The sequence below is a fragment of the Myotis brandtii genome, unplaced genomic scaffold, assembly GCF_000412655.1.
Source record: "Myotis brandtii unplaced genomic scaffold, ASM41265v1 scaffold569, whole genome shotgun sequence".
Classification (NCBI taxonomy): domain Eukaryota; kingdom Metazoa; phylum Chordata; class Mammalia; order Chiroptera; family Vespertilionidae; genus Myotis; species Myotis brandtii.
Window position 1 is genome coordinate 1024834 of NW_005370127.1, and position 15476 is coordinate 1040309.

Genomic DNA, 15476 nt, shown 5'->3' on the forward strand with positions numbered 1-15476 from the left:
TGAGTGGAGCTCAGAGCCGGCTGCGGCAGGCGGGAAGCTTGGCTTCCTCCATCACTGGGGAAACCAAGCCTCCTGCTTGCTCCAGCTCCGTGGCTGCCGGCTGCCATCTTGGTTGGGTTAATTTGCATATAGTCGCTCTGATTGGCTTTTGGACATGGCTTAAGGTGTAGTGAAGGTACGGTCAATTTGCATGTTTGTCTTTTATTAGTGTAGATAAAATCTCTCTATATAAAAAGCCAGTGACTGAAACGCCCTAACGACCCAAATGACTGGTCGCTATGATGCCCACTGCGGCCAGTGAACTGGCCTGATCAGGGGCGGAGCCGGCCAGCCAACCTCCTGCAGCTGCACCCCCATGCCGGCCCCACCCCCAAAGGGTCCCCACCACCCCTATTGGCCCACATCCCCTTCCCCCAACCAGCTCTGCCCCCGATCCCCTCCCCCAGCAATTGAGGGTGGGCTGGCCGGCCAACCTTCTACGGCCCTTCCCCCAGCTGCTGACCCCCAATAGGCCCCCCCACCCCAATCAGGGGCAGGGCCCACTGGCCAATCGCCTACAGCCCCTCCCCCCAGTTGGCCTGGCCCTGATCAGGCCCTGATTGGGGTGGGCCAGCTGGCAAACCTCCTGCCGTCTCCTCCTCCCGACAGGCCCAGCCTCGATCTGCTGATTGGGGCTGGGCCAGCCAGACCCACCCGTGCACCAATTTGTGCACTGGGCCTCTAGTTATTTTTATAAAAATCCATATATTTAATATAACATTCTCTACCATAGAAAAAATTTGTAGAGCTCTGTATTAGTCAGGGTTCTCTAGAGAAACAGAATCAATAGGAGCCCCAGGACCAGCTGCATTGACTAATGACCCCCTGCCTTGGCGCCAACCCATCAGCAGAGACCACTGATCCTGAAAGGGCACCCTGGGAAGCTGATGAGTATTCTATTGAGACCTTCCCCTGAGACTTCCCTTAAGATTCCCACCAGCAAAGGAGAAATAAATGCCCTCAATGCAAAGGACCCAGTGAGCACACTCCTCCAGGAGAGCATGCCTGTGCCATTCTCCTTCTCCTCCCTCACCAGTCTGGGTTCTTTCCATTACTATTGTTGCTAATGATAAAGAGAAATGTTTCCCACAGGGTGGGATCGATGCTGAGAGTGCAAAGGGAATTCCCTATTTACCTATTCACTCATAAAAAAAGCCCTAAATCCCCTAAAATCACTCAGTTTCCTTTTTAATTCCTTCTTTTAATTTTCTAACTGGGGACATCTCAGTTTGGTGCTATTATATCCCTAATACCTTCCTAACACTCTGGTCACCCCTTTTAACAAAAAAAGGAGGCATTCAGCACTCATCTGTATCTCTAAAATTTTATAGTCTTGTTTTGTTTTCTTACTATTTATGTTCTCTTCTTTTTATGGCAAATTATATTTGTTGTACATTTATAGTGGTGCTATAACTTAAAGAAAATTACTTACATGAAAAAGATGAGCTTAATTAAGGACAAATTTGGTAAGTAAAAGTGTAAGTTCAAATGTTGGGTCAATTAGATAACCAAATGCAAACGAATGAAGTAAGATTCCTTCTTCACACCACACACAAAATTAACTCAAAATTATACATAAATATATGAGCTATAACATAAAACTCTTAGAAGAAAACATAAAAGTAGATTTTTAGACATTGAATTAGGTGATGTTTTCTTGAATATAAAGCCAAAAGTATAAGCAATAAAAACAAAAAAATGAATAAATTGGATTTCATTAAAAGTAAAAACTTTTGTGCTACAAATGATATCATAAAGGAAATTAAAAGGCAACCCACAGATTGGGAGAAAAAAAATTTGCCAGTTAATATGCCAGGTATTGGGACCTGTTTTCCAAATATATAAAGAACTCTTACAACTTAATAAAAAGAGAAATAATCCAATTGACAAGTGGACAAAGAATCTAAATAGGTATTTCTCCAAAGAAGATATACAAAAGGCTAATCAATAAGCATGTGAAAGTCTTCATAGCATTAGTCATCAGGGAAATGAAAATTCAATACCACTTCACACCTATTAGGATGGCTATAATAAAAAAGAAATAATAACAAGTATTAGCAATGTTATGGAGAAACTGGAACCCTTACACATTGCTGGTGAGAATGTAAAATGGTGTAGCTGCTTGGGAAAACGGTTTCTGGCAGTTCTCAAAATGTTAAACATAGAGTTGCCATTTAACTCAGTAATATCACTCCTAGATAAATAAAAACACATGTCCACACAAAAATTTGTACATAAATGTTTATAGCAGCTCATAATAAACAAAAAGTGGGAACAACACATATTTCCATCACCTGGTGCATGGATAAGTAAAATGTTGTGATGGTTAATTTAATGTGTCAACATGGCTGGACTATGGTCAACCATTATTCTGGATGTTTCTGTTTAGGATTAAAAAAAAAATAAGTTAACGTGTAAATTAGTGAACTGTGAGTAAAGCAGATTACCTTCCATAATGTGGGTGGGCCTCATCCAATCAGCTGAAGGCCTAAATAGGACAAAAGACTGACTTCCCCCAGACAAGAAGGGATTTTGCCATCAGACTGCCTTTAGACTTGAACTGATTCTCTTCCCTGGGTCTCTAACCTGCCAGCCTATTCCATTCGATTTTTTATAAAATCCTCACCTAAAGATATGTTTTTATTGATTTCAGAGAGAGGAAGGGAGTGAGAGAGAGAGAGCGAGAGAGAGAGGAGAGATAAAAGAGAGAGAGGAAACATCAATATGAGAGAGAAGGTCTTGAACCCAAAACCTAGGTATGTGCCCTGACCAGGAATTGTGATGTATGGGATGATGCTCCAACCAACTGAGCCACACTGGCCAGGGCTTATACCACCAGATTTGGACTTGTCAAGCCTCCATAATCACATGAGCCAATTCTTTAAAAATAAATAATCTCTCCTCTCTTTACACACACACACACACACACACACACACACACACACACACACACACACCCTGTTGGTCTTGTTTCCCTGGAGAACCCTGACTAATACAATAGTAAAATGTATATAACAGAATATTATTTGGTAATAAAAAGTAATGAAGTACTAATTTATGCTACAACATAATGAACCTTGAAAACATTACATAAGTGAAAAAATCCACAAATTTTATGATTTTATTTATATTGTTAACATAAAAACAATCATTGAAACCTGTAAAGAACTTTTGTGAGTTTATTTGAGCAAAACTTGACATATGCTGGGAAGCAGAACCTCAATGAATTGAGATAATGCTCTGGAGAATGGTGGGTTACATTTGTATTTATACATTGCAATCAAAGAAAGGGATGTAGGTGGGTTACATGAAATTCATTGGTGATAGAGAGGCGGGAGAAAGCAAAGCAGGGAAACCCCTGGGATTGGATAAAAAGTAAAATGATAGACACATACTTAGGTGGGTGCAGCAGCAATTAATGTAATAATGAAGGAATTTGTGGTATCTGGCCTGGCACTCAGGCACATTAGGTTGTGCCCCAAGGGATCCAGAAAAAGGGAAGTTACAAGTTACCCAGACATTTCAAGGGTATGTTATTATAGATGCAAAAAGACACATAGGCTCAGTTAAGGTAAAGGTTGACCTTGTCAGTGAAGATACCAGCCTAGGATGTAACTACCCACCATAATTGCTTTTAGTTAAACTTTAATTTCAGACCGTCCTTTGTGGTTACTTTAGTTTGAGTTTGCAAGACCGCCATGCAGGCCTTCCCTGAGCTTGTCAGGTTAGCATGTAGCCCCTTTTGTCCACAGTATGAAATGCCTAAAATAGGTAATCCATAGAGACATAAAGTAGATTAATGATTCTTTAGGGCTGGGGAGTAGGTGTGGGGGGATGGGGAGTGACTGCTAATAGATATGGACTTTCTTCTGTGGGGAATAAAAATGTTCTCAATGAAATTATGTGATGGTTGTACAACTCTGCGAATATACTAAAAAACATTGAATTTTACACTTTAAATGGGTGAATTATATCACAATACAGCTGTTTTTGTTTTTTTGTTTTTTAAAAGTACAGATAGTAATTGCATATAGCAAAGTTCATGGCATGAGCACAGAATGTGTGAAGCAGGGAAACAAGGAATTGGAGACTGATGTTCCTCTGAGAATCCCCTGTGCCACTCTGGAGACACACTGTCTGTACATGTTTCTTTTTTATTCCCCGTTGTGTTATTCATAGTCATGAGCAAATCAATCCAATTTTGGCCTTGACTGATAGCTGTATTACTCAACCTGTTTAAAAATACAAGAGCAAAATATAGGTTGGCTTATGAAATAGGAGGTAGAAATGCTGACAGATGCTGAAGAAGGAATCTAAAATACACATTGGACCACTGCCTGGAAAGAGGAAGGAAGTTTATGTCATGAGGGAGGTTTATGTGATACTTCACATTCTGAGTGTTTCCATTGAACAAAGAGCCTGAGCTGCTTCTCATCCCACAGGGAGACCAGCCAAGGTGGTGGGGCTGGCCACATGTCCAGCACCCTCAGTTGTCTTGGAGGGTCAGTGTGCCTCAGAGATTTTTTGGGACAGTGGGTGCCAATATATTTCTGAGTCCATTTTCTAAAAAAAAAAAAAAAAAAAAAAGTTTTTAAAAGAATGGATTTGGCATAAAAATAAGTTAACTTGCATATCAAATAAAAACAGTCATTAAGTAGTCAAGCTTTCTTGGGTGCCACCTCCTTCTCTGAGAACTATTGATCATGTACTACCCAACCCCTGCGTTGAGTGGACAGCAAGCCCTGTGACCCTACCTTCCTGGCCACAACAGATTCCAGTAGGGCAGATGTCTGATCCACACTGGGCCAATCGAACCCTCTTCCCTGGAAATCTGGGATTCAAATTTAGAGATTAGTTAATATGCTTCCTAAAAGAAATCTTAGTGACTTCTAAAATTTTTCAGAATTGCCAAGGATGTTATTTCCTGGGTTCCATAAATTGTTACATCCTATCTAATAATAGACAAACATGGTAATTGACCATACCTTCCCTACGCCTCCCATTGGCTAATCAGCGTGGTATGCAAATTAACCACCAACAAAGATGGCAGCTAATTTGCATACTGCAGGCAGGGTGGGACGGCGCAGCTGCCAGCTTGAGCCACCATCTTGGGGGCAGGCTGGCCCCAGAAGCCCCAGAAGCTGCCCAGAAGCCGGTGATCAGGGGGATATGGGGGTCCCCTGCCCAGGTCTGACATCTCTGGTGGAGGCCTCAGGCCTGGGCAAGGGGCCAATCTGGCAATCAGAGGGTGATGGGGGTTGACGCCTCTGGCCGAGGCATCAGGCCTGAGCGAGGGTAAAGCCGGTGATCGGGGGGAGATGGGGGTCCCCTGCCCAGGCCTGAAGCCTGGGCCAGAGGCGTCAGGCCTGGAGGGGGTCCAAAAAGTGATCTAGGGTTTTTTTTACCACACTCCTGGAGAAAAAAATGAAGGTCTGCTGCTGGAGGGTTAAGAAATGTCATATCCTGTCCTAGCCAGTTTGGCTCAGTGGATAATGCCTCGGCCTGCCCAACGCAGATTCTGGGTTCAATTCTGACCAAGGGCATGTACCTAGGTTGCAGGTTCCTCCCTGGCTCCGGCCCAGGTCAGGGCTCATGCAGGAGGCAACCAATCAAAGTGTTCCTCTCACTTTGATGTTTCTCTCTGTCTTTCCCTTTCTCTTCCACATTCTCTAAAAATCAATGGAAAAATATCCTCAGGTGAGGATAAAAAAATAAAGAAATTATTATTATATGAAAGACACATCTTGAAAATGCCTAAAGAAAGTTGTCATTTTTTCATGGTGAAGGGACTGGAGTCTGTGTTGATGAAAACACCTTGGTGGCTGCGATGACTGGCAGTGGCTGCAGCAGCGGGGTGATGAGGCTGCTGCCCTGATCAGCCCGGTCGCCTCCCACAAAGGGAGGCCAGACTGTGGCTTAGGCCCTCTCCCCAAGGGGAGCAGGGAGCAGGCCTAAGCCGTCAGGAGGACATCCCCTGAGGGCTCCCAGTATGTGAGAGGGGGCAGGCTGGGCTGAGGGACACCCCCCTCCCCAGTACACGAATTTCGTGCACTGGGCCCCTAGTTTTAAAATAAAATAATTATAACACTCTCTTATCCAGTGGACTCTAAATTCATCCATCCATCATTCATTTAAAAAGTACCTTATTAACAACTTGATTTTTTTAAAAATTAAATCTTTATTGTTCAGATTATTACAGTTGTTCCTCTTTTTTCCCCCCATAGCTCCCCTCTACCTGGTTCCCCACCCTCTGCCCTTACCACCCCCTCCACTGTCCTCATCCCTAGGTGTATGATTTTTGTCCAGTCTCTTCCTGCACCCCCCACAACCCTTCCTCCCTGAGAATTGTCAGTCTACTCCCTTTCTATGTCCCTGATTCTATTATAATCACCAGTTTATTCTGTTCATCAAATTATTTATCTTCTTAAAGGATACCTTCCAGCATTTCATATAATACTGGTTTGGTGGTGGTAAACTCCTTTAGCTTTTTCTTATCTGTGAAGCTCTTTATCTGACCTTCAATTCTGAATGATAGCTTTGCTGGATAAAGTAATCTTGGTTGTAAGTTCTTGGCATTCATCACTTTGAATATTTCTTGCCACTCCCTTCTGGCCTGCAAAGTTTCTGTTGAGAAATCAGCTGACAGTCGTATGGGTACTCCCTTGTAGGTAACTGACTGTCTTTCTCTTGCTGCTTTTAAGATTCTCTCTTTGTCTTTTGCTCTTGGCATTTTAATTATGATGTGTCTTGGTGTGGTCCTCTTTGGATTCCTTTTGTTTGGGGTTCTCTGCGCTTCCTGGACTTGGAAGTCTATTTCTTTCACCAGGTAGGGGAAGTTTTCTGTCATTATTTCTTCAAATAGGTTTTCAATATCTTGCCCTCTCTCTTCTTCTGGTACCCCTATAATTCTGATGTTGGTACGCTTGAAGTTGTCCCAGAGGCTCCTTACACTATCTTCGTATTTTTGGATTCTTTTTTCATTTTGCTTTTCCGGTTGGGTGTTTTTTGCTTCTTCGTATTTCAAATCTTTGACTTGATTCTTGCGATCCTCTGGTCTGCTGTTGGGAGTCTGTATAATATTCTTTATTTCAGTCAGTGTATGCTTAATTTCTAGTTGGTCCTTTATCACAACATCGAGGGTCTCACTAGATTTCTTAAGGATCTCAATACATTTATCGGCGGTTTCCATAAAATTCTTGAAAAATCTTAGAACCGTGGTTTTGAACTCTATATCCAGTCGTTTGCTGTCCTCCATTTCTGTCATTTGTGACCTGTTTCTTTGTCTTCGCATTTTGTCTGCTTCCCTGTGTTGGTAGAGTGGTTTTGTGTGCTAGGTGTCCTACAGGGCCCAGTGGCTCAGCCTCCCCAGTTACCTGAGGTGGACACTCTTGGTGCACCCCCTTGTGGGCTTTGTGCACAGTCTTGTTGTAGTTATGCCTTGATTGTTTTAGGTGTCACTGGGAGGAATTGACCTCCAGGCCAATTGGCAGTGAGAATCAGCTGTGTCTGCAGTGGGAGAACTTCTGTGCTGAAGACACCCTTCTGGGGCAAGACTTGCTTCAGTGGGGCTTTGGTGCTCACTGAGTCTGCCCCCTGAGTGTGTTCCTTATGAATCTGAGGAGTTGTAATCTGGGTGGTCCCACTCTGACCACTGGGTACACTGGCTCTTGGATCTAAGGAGGTGCTAATTAAGCCTCTTCCTGAGGTTACCCAGCAGGAGCTATGAAGAGATATGCAGATTCCCCTTCCTTTTTTGGGGGTTTGGGGGTGCCCAGATGAGGCCCAGCTGAGAAGCAATGCAAGCTGCTGTGGGGCCTTGGGCCTTCTCTTGGAAGTTCTGGGTCTGTCTGGCCCAGCTGCAATTTGTTAGGTAGTTGTCAGATTGTAAAGGACCCGGGCATTCATATGCAAAAGGCTTTGCAGCAGCCTGGATGGGGCGGGGTCTCAGAATCAACAGAAGTTCTTGGTCTGTCTGGCCCAGCTGCAGTTTGTTAGATAATTTTCAGATTGCAAAGGGCCAGGACATTCATATGCAAAAACCTCTGCCTCAGCTTGGGTGGGGCGGGGTCTCAGGAGATCAACAGGGCAGAGCAAGCAGTTATGGCTGATCCTCAGCCCCGCCCTAAGGGGCCCCATGTCTCAGTGTCCTGGTAATTGCTGCAAGCACCTCTGAGAGAAAGCCACTCTCGAGTTAGTTCCAAGTTCTGCCCGCTGCCAGGCCGTCCAGTCTCTCCCCGCACGAGTCCAGGTCCCCAGAGACTTCCTGGAACCGGAGTTCAGAGCAGTTGAGACTCTCTCCCGATTGAAAAAGACAACCGTGTCCTCAGTTGCCAGCCCTTTCCACGTGCACCTCTGTACCTCTGCACTATACTTCCGCACCTCCTCTGAGTCTCAGTGTGCTTTTCTCTTTCCTTCTAGTTGTAGAATTTCCACTCAGCCAGCCTTCCTGTGGTTCTGGATGATGTCCGGTTTTGTCTTTAGTTGTATTTTTGAATTTGTTGTGGGAGGCAGCAATTTCCGGTGTTTACCTATGCCGCCATCTTGGTTTCTCTCAACAACTTGATATTTTCCATCATTCTTTTTTTCTCTTTAAAGTTAAGTTTACATTTCAAATTCTCCACTTTTTATTGATCACGCTATCTTAATTTTCCAGAACAAAAATACCATGTGAATTAAAATTAAATATTTGCAGTGACCATAAAACTCTAGTGTGTTAAAAACAAGTAAAATATTCTACATATTTTCATAATCATTCATGTAAAGTAAAATTTAATTTGTCTTTTAAACTCATTGTTCATGTACTCAGTAATAAATATTGATAAGTACAACATATATCCATTTTTATCAGATATATATCATACACATCTGTAATTTATATATAGTGATTAATTTTGTTCAAATAAATGTGCAAAGGAGATGAGGTAATTTGTATACTGTTACTCAATTCTTTGAAATTCTCTGATTTATGTACAAAATCACTTAGTAATTTTCCATCAAATATTATTTTAGTGATTTATTAGTGGACAAACTCTAGTAGATTCTTCTTTTTTTGCAAAGCTAAAGTATTATTTTTTGTTTTATTTTATGTTAATTAGGGTCTTGTTGACCTGTAGTTTGGTAAAATAAAAGGGAAAACAATTCAGTAAATATTATTTACAGGGCAATACTACCAGAAAGCTCTGGTCATTCCTGGCTAGCACAGACCTCAAGTTCTTAGGTTGAACTTGAGTCCTATTCCTGTAGATCCCAGTTTCCAAAATTGCTATTAATAGTGCTGCCAACCATGGCTCTTTTCTTCACTCCCTCAGTACTTTCTGTCACACATTAATAATACTCCTCAACAGAAAAACACATTAAGCTAAATACAGGGGGTCTCCCCCCTACCAATGTATACACATTTTAACAGCTGATTCTATTACATTTTGAAAAAGAAATGTATTTTAATAAACAATTATAATTATTCAAAGTGTATATACATTTTTTGGGGGGGGACACCCTGTATATTAGAAAGTCTTTACCAAATAAAAAGTGCAGGGTCACTTATTGAAAGGGAAACTAAGGTAGATAGTGAGCCAGCAGTCATATGATCTTTCAGTCAGGAGCTAGGACAGAATATAATTGTTTCACACTCTCTGTGAGCAGCAAAGTATATTTTAAGCCATAGAGAAATCGAGAGAGAGAATGGGTTGAGCGAGGGATAGAAGGAGGAAGAATAAGATCTCAGAGAAGAAAAGTTCTGCAATGGTCTAGGTCAGTGATGGCGAACCTTTTGAGCTCGGCGTGACAGCATTTTGAAAAACCCTAACTTAACTCTGGTGCTGTGTCACATATAGAAATTTTTTGATATTTGCAACCATAGTAAAACAAAGATTTATATTTTTGATATTTATTTTATATATTTAAATGCCATTTAACAAAGAAAAATCAACCAAAAAAATGAGTTCGCGTGTCACCTCTGACACGCATGTCATAGGTTCGCCATCACTGGTCTAGGTTATGGAAAATTTTCATGAAATATCCAGCAGTTTACTTGTCTTATTTTGTCTCATTCATTACAATGATGATGGTGATGAAGATGAAGAAGAAGAAAATGTCAGTCACTGTGCTAGGTATTGGGAGTACAATGATTAAAAGACATTTGAAACTTATAGATTAGTGATATAAACATACAATAAACAAGTAAGAAAAAGATATAATTTCAGATCATGATAAATGTTGTGAAGAAAAGCAACCATCAAATAACAAGTAACTTGTTTAGGATGCTTCTGATGAGATTGTCAGTGATGGCCTTAGGAGGTGAGAGTGAGACTCAATCTGAAGGAGGAGAATGAGTCAACCACAGGAGGCACTCCCAGTGCCATAGCCAGACACAGGAGAGGACCTGGAAGTCTGCTGGGAGAGAAAGGAGGCGGGGAATGAGGTTAGAGAAGAGGCAGGATCCAGGTGGCAGGGCCTGTTAAGTCATAGTATGGAGGCCGTACTTTATGGCAAGGACAATGAGAAGGCCCTTAAGCAAGAGAGATCATCTGTTTTATATTTTACTAGAGGCCCTGTGCACGAAATTCATGCATGGGGGGTGTGTCCCTCAGCCCAGCCTGCACCCTCTCCAATCTGGGACCCCTCGGGGGATGTCCGACTGCCGGTTAAGGCCCGATCCCGCAAACCGACAGTATGACATCCCTCTCACAATCCGGGACTCCTGGCTCCTAATTGCTCACCTGCCTGCCTGCCTGATCACCCCTAACCGCTTCTGCCTGCCAGCCTGATTGACACCTAACTGCTCCCCTGCTGGCCTGATCGTCCCCAACTGCCCTCCCCTGCAGGCCCAATTGCCCACAACTGCCTTGCCCTGCTGCAACCCACCTCCTCCGCTGGGACCCGCCTTCTCCATGCGAGACAGCAGAGACGCCAAGACTGGCCACCTCCACACTGTGCAGAGCCACGGGACCCCCAGGCGTCACTGCATAGAGCGGCCACCCGGTTCCGCCTCTGCTGTGTGCGTGGCAATCTTTTGGTGGCCATCTTTGTGGCGGCCATCTTGTGGCAACATCGCACATGAGGGCGTGACGCCACCTAGGCTTTTATTAGTATAAATTTTGGAAAATTGTAATGAATTCATTGGGATGACAAAGGTTAATAAAATTAAATATGTTTCAGGTGTCCAATTCTATAATACATCATCAGTATATTGTATTGTGCATTCACCACCCAAAGTCAAGTTTCCTTTTGTTACCAATTATCTCCTCTTTACCTCCCCCCGCACCTTTCCCCCTGGTAATCACCATACTGTTGTCTGTGTCTATGAGGTTTTTTTTTTTATTAATCCCCTCACCTTTTTACCCAGTCCCCTAACACCCCTTCTCTCTAACAGATGTCAGTCTGCTCTCTGTATCTATGAGTCTGTTTCTATTTTGTTTGTTAATTTATTTTGTTCATTAGATTCCACATATAAGTGAAATCTTATGGAATGGCATTTGTCTTTCTCTGACTGGCTTGTTTCACTTAGCCTAAGACTCACCAGATCCATCCATGCTATCAAAAAGGGTAAGATTTCCTTCCTTTTAGAGCTGAGTAGTAGTCCATTATGTAAATGTACACAGCTTTTTTATCCACTCACTAACTGATGGGCACTTGGGCTGCTTCCAAATCTTGATTATTGTAAATAATACTGCAATGAACATAAGGGTGCAGATATTCTTTTGAATTAGGTTTTTGGGTTTCTTCAGATATATTCCCAGATGTAGAATATGTCATAAGGCAGTTCCATTTTTATTTTTTTGAGGAAACTCCATACTATTTTCCACAGTGGCTGTACCAATCTGTATTCCCACCAACAGAGCACGAGAGTTCCCTTTTCTCCACATCCTTGCCAACACTTGTTGTTTGTTGATTTATTGATGATAGCCATTCTGACACATGCAAAGTGATATCTCATTGTGGTTTTAATATCTATCTCTCTGATGATTAGTGACATTGAACATTTTTTCATTTGTCTATTGGCCATCTGTATGTCCTCTTTGGAGAGTGCCTATTCAAGTCCTTTGCCTATTTTTTAATTGGATTGTTTAATGAGTTCTTTATAAATTTTGAATATTAAGCCTTATTGGATATATAATTGGTGAATATGTCCTTCCATTCATTAGGTTGTCTTTTCTTTTTGTAGATGGTTTCCTTTGCTGTGCTAAAACCTTTAATTTGATGTCTCATTTGTTTATTTTTTTTATTTTGTTTCCCTTGCCTGAGGAGATATATCAGAAAAAATATTATTAAGAGAAATGTCCAAGATTTTATTGCCTATGTTTTCTTCTAGGATATTAATTAAATCTATCTGATCTAGTGAGTCATTTAAGGCCACTGTTTCCTTGTTGATTTTTCATCTTGAAGTTTTATCCATTGATGTCAATGGGGTGTTAAAATTCCCTATTATAAATATATTACTGTCGATCTCTCCCTTTATGTCCATCAAGATTTGCTTTATATATGTAGGTGCTCCTATGTTGGGTGCATAAATGTCTACAAGGCTTATATTCTCTTGTTGAATTGACCCTCTTATCATTATGTACTGCCCTTTGTTGTCTCTTATTATAGACTTGTCTTAAAGTCTATTTTGTCTTATATAAGTATTGCTATGCCAGCACTTTTTTCACTTCCATTTGCATGGAATGTCTTTTAATATTCTTTTACTTTCAGTCTGTATATGTTTCTCATTCTGAAGTGGGTCTCTTGTAGACAGCATGTATATGGGTCTTGTTTTCTTATCCATTCATCTACCCTATGTCTTTTTTTTCCCCCCTATGGCTTTTGAGCCATTTAGCCATTTAAAGTGATTTTTGTGATTATTGCTAGGTACATATTTATTGCCATTTTATTCTTTTTTTTTAAAGGGGAGAATGATTATTTTTATTTTAATTTTAATATATTTTATTGATTTGTTACAGAGAGGAAGAGAGAAGGATAGAGAGTTAGAAACATTGATGAGAGAGAAACATCGATTAGCTGCCTCCTGCACACTCCCTACTGGGGATGTGCCCTCAACCAAGGTACATGCCCTTGACCAGAATCGAACCTGGGACCCTTGAGTCTGCAGGCTGATGCTCTATCCACTGAGCAAAACCAGTTAGGGTACCATTTTATTCTTTATAACTAAGTTCTCTGGTCATTGTCTTTTTCTTCTCCTCCTCTTCCCCTGTCTTCTTCTTCTTCTTCTTCTTCTTCTTCTTCTTCTTCTTCTTCTTCTTCTTCTTCTTCTCCTCCTCCTCCTCCTCCTCCTCCTCCTCCTCCTCTTCCTCCTCCTCTGCCTCCTCCTTCTCCTCCTTCTCTGTCTCCATCTTCATCTTCGTCTTCATCTTCAGGTGTCCAAGGCTAGCTGCCACCCAGCAGCTGTTCAAGAAGATCCTTTAACATCTCTTCTAACACTGTTTTGGTGGTAATGAACTCCTTTAGCCTTTTCTTCTCTGGGAAGCTCTTTATTTCTTATTTATTTATTTCTCCTGCTATTTTAAATTATAGACTTTCTGGGTAAAGTAGTCTTGGTTACAGGTCTTTGCTATTCACCACTTTGAATATCTTATGCCAATCCATTCTGGCCTGAAATGTTTCTGTTGAGAAATCAGCTGACAGTTTAAAGGGAGCTCACTTGTAGGTAACTAACTGCTTTTCTCTTGCTGCATTTAAGAGTCTCCCTTTGTCTTTTACCTTTGCCATTTTAATTATGATGTGTCTTGATGTGAGCCTTATTGGATTAATCTTGCTTGGGACTCTCTGTTCTTTGTGAACTTGTATGTCTTTTCCTTTTACCAGGTTATGGAAATTTTCAGGCATTATTTCTTCAAGTAGGTTCTTGATCCATTGCTCTCCCTCTTCTTCATCTGGTACTCCTATGATGCAGATGTTGTTGTGCTTCATGCTGTCCCAAAGGCCCTTTAAACTATCCTCATTTTTAATTTTTTTTCTTTTTGCTGCTTTGATTGAGTGTATTCTGCTGCCTTGTCTTTTCTTTTTAATGTTTTTATTGATTTCAAGAGGAAGGGGAAGGGAGAGAGGGATAGAAACATCAATGATGAGAGAGAATCATTGATTGGCTGCCTCCTGCATGCCCCACACTGGGGATCGAGCCTGAAACCTGGGCATGTGCCCTGACTGGGAATGGAACTGTGACCTGTTGGTTCATAGGTGGATGATCAACCACTGAACCACACTGGCTGAGCCACACTTATTATTATTTTTTAAATCTTTATTGTTGAGATTATTACCGCCCTGACTGACTGTGACCTGTTGGTTCATAGGTGGATGATCAACCACTGAACCACACTGGCTGAGCCACACTTATTATTTTATTATTATCTCAGCAAAGTGCAGATAGAAGAATCAGACCTCAACATAATAAAGGCCATATATAACACACCTACAGCCAACATCATACTCAATGGGAAAAACCTAAAACCATTTCCCCTAACAACAGGAACAAGACATGGTTGTCTGCTTTCACAACTTTTACTCAACATAGTACTGGAGGTCCTACCTGCAGTGATCAGACAAGAAGAAAAAATAAAAGGCATCCAAATTGGAAAGGATGTAAAACTCTTATTATTCACAGATGACATGATATTGTACATAGAAATCCCTAAAGACTCCACCAAAAAATGACTAGATTTAATAAGTGAATTTGGCAATGTAGCAGGATACAAAATCAACACCTAAAAATCTATGGCTTTTTAAAAATATATATTTTTATTGATTTCAGAGAGGAAGGGAGAGGGAGAGAGAGATAGAAATATCAATGATGAGATGGGTGTGCTTCCTGCACACCACCCACTGGGGATTGAGCCCACAACCTGGTCACGTGCCCTTGACCGGAATCGAACCCAGGACCCTTCAGTCCTCAGGCCAATGCTCTATCCACTGAGTCAAACCGGCTAGGGCTTGATGGCTTTTTTATATACCAACTAGAGGCCCAGTGCATGAAAATTTGTGCATTCAGGGGGTCCCTCAGCCCGGCTTGCACCCTTTCACAATCTGGGACCCCTTGTGTAGGGTCGCCAGGCCTGGCCTGAGATCAGGGCCTAGCAGGGCTTTTCTTCCCCTGGCTGCAGGCAGCTGGCCCCACTCCCGCTGCTGCCACTGCTTGCCATCTGTGCCCCCTCTCCCCTGCCACCGCTGGCCTCCCTCTGTAGGCGACAAGCTGGGGTGCGATGGCTTGGCTGGCCCAGGCCTCCCTCTTTCTTTGCTGAAGGGCAGGGCCAGCCCTGCAAGGGGCAGTCTGCCTACCTGATTGCCCCTAACTGCTCGCCTGCCTACATGATCACTCCTAACCACTCTGCCTGCCTGCCTGATTGCCCCTAACCGCTTGCTTGGGGGTGGGGCCAGCCTGGTGAGGGGCCGTCTGCCTACCTGATCTCCCCTAACCACTTTGCCTGCCTGCCTGATTGCCCCTAACC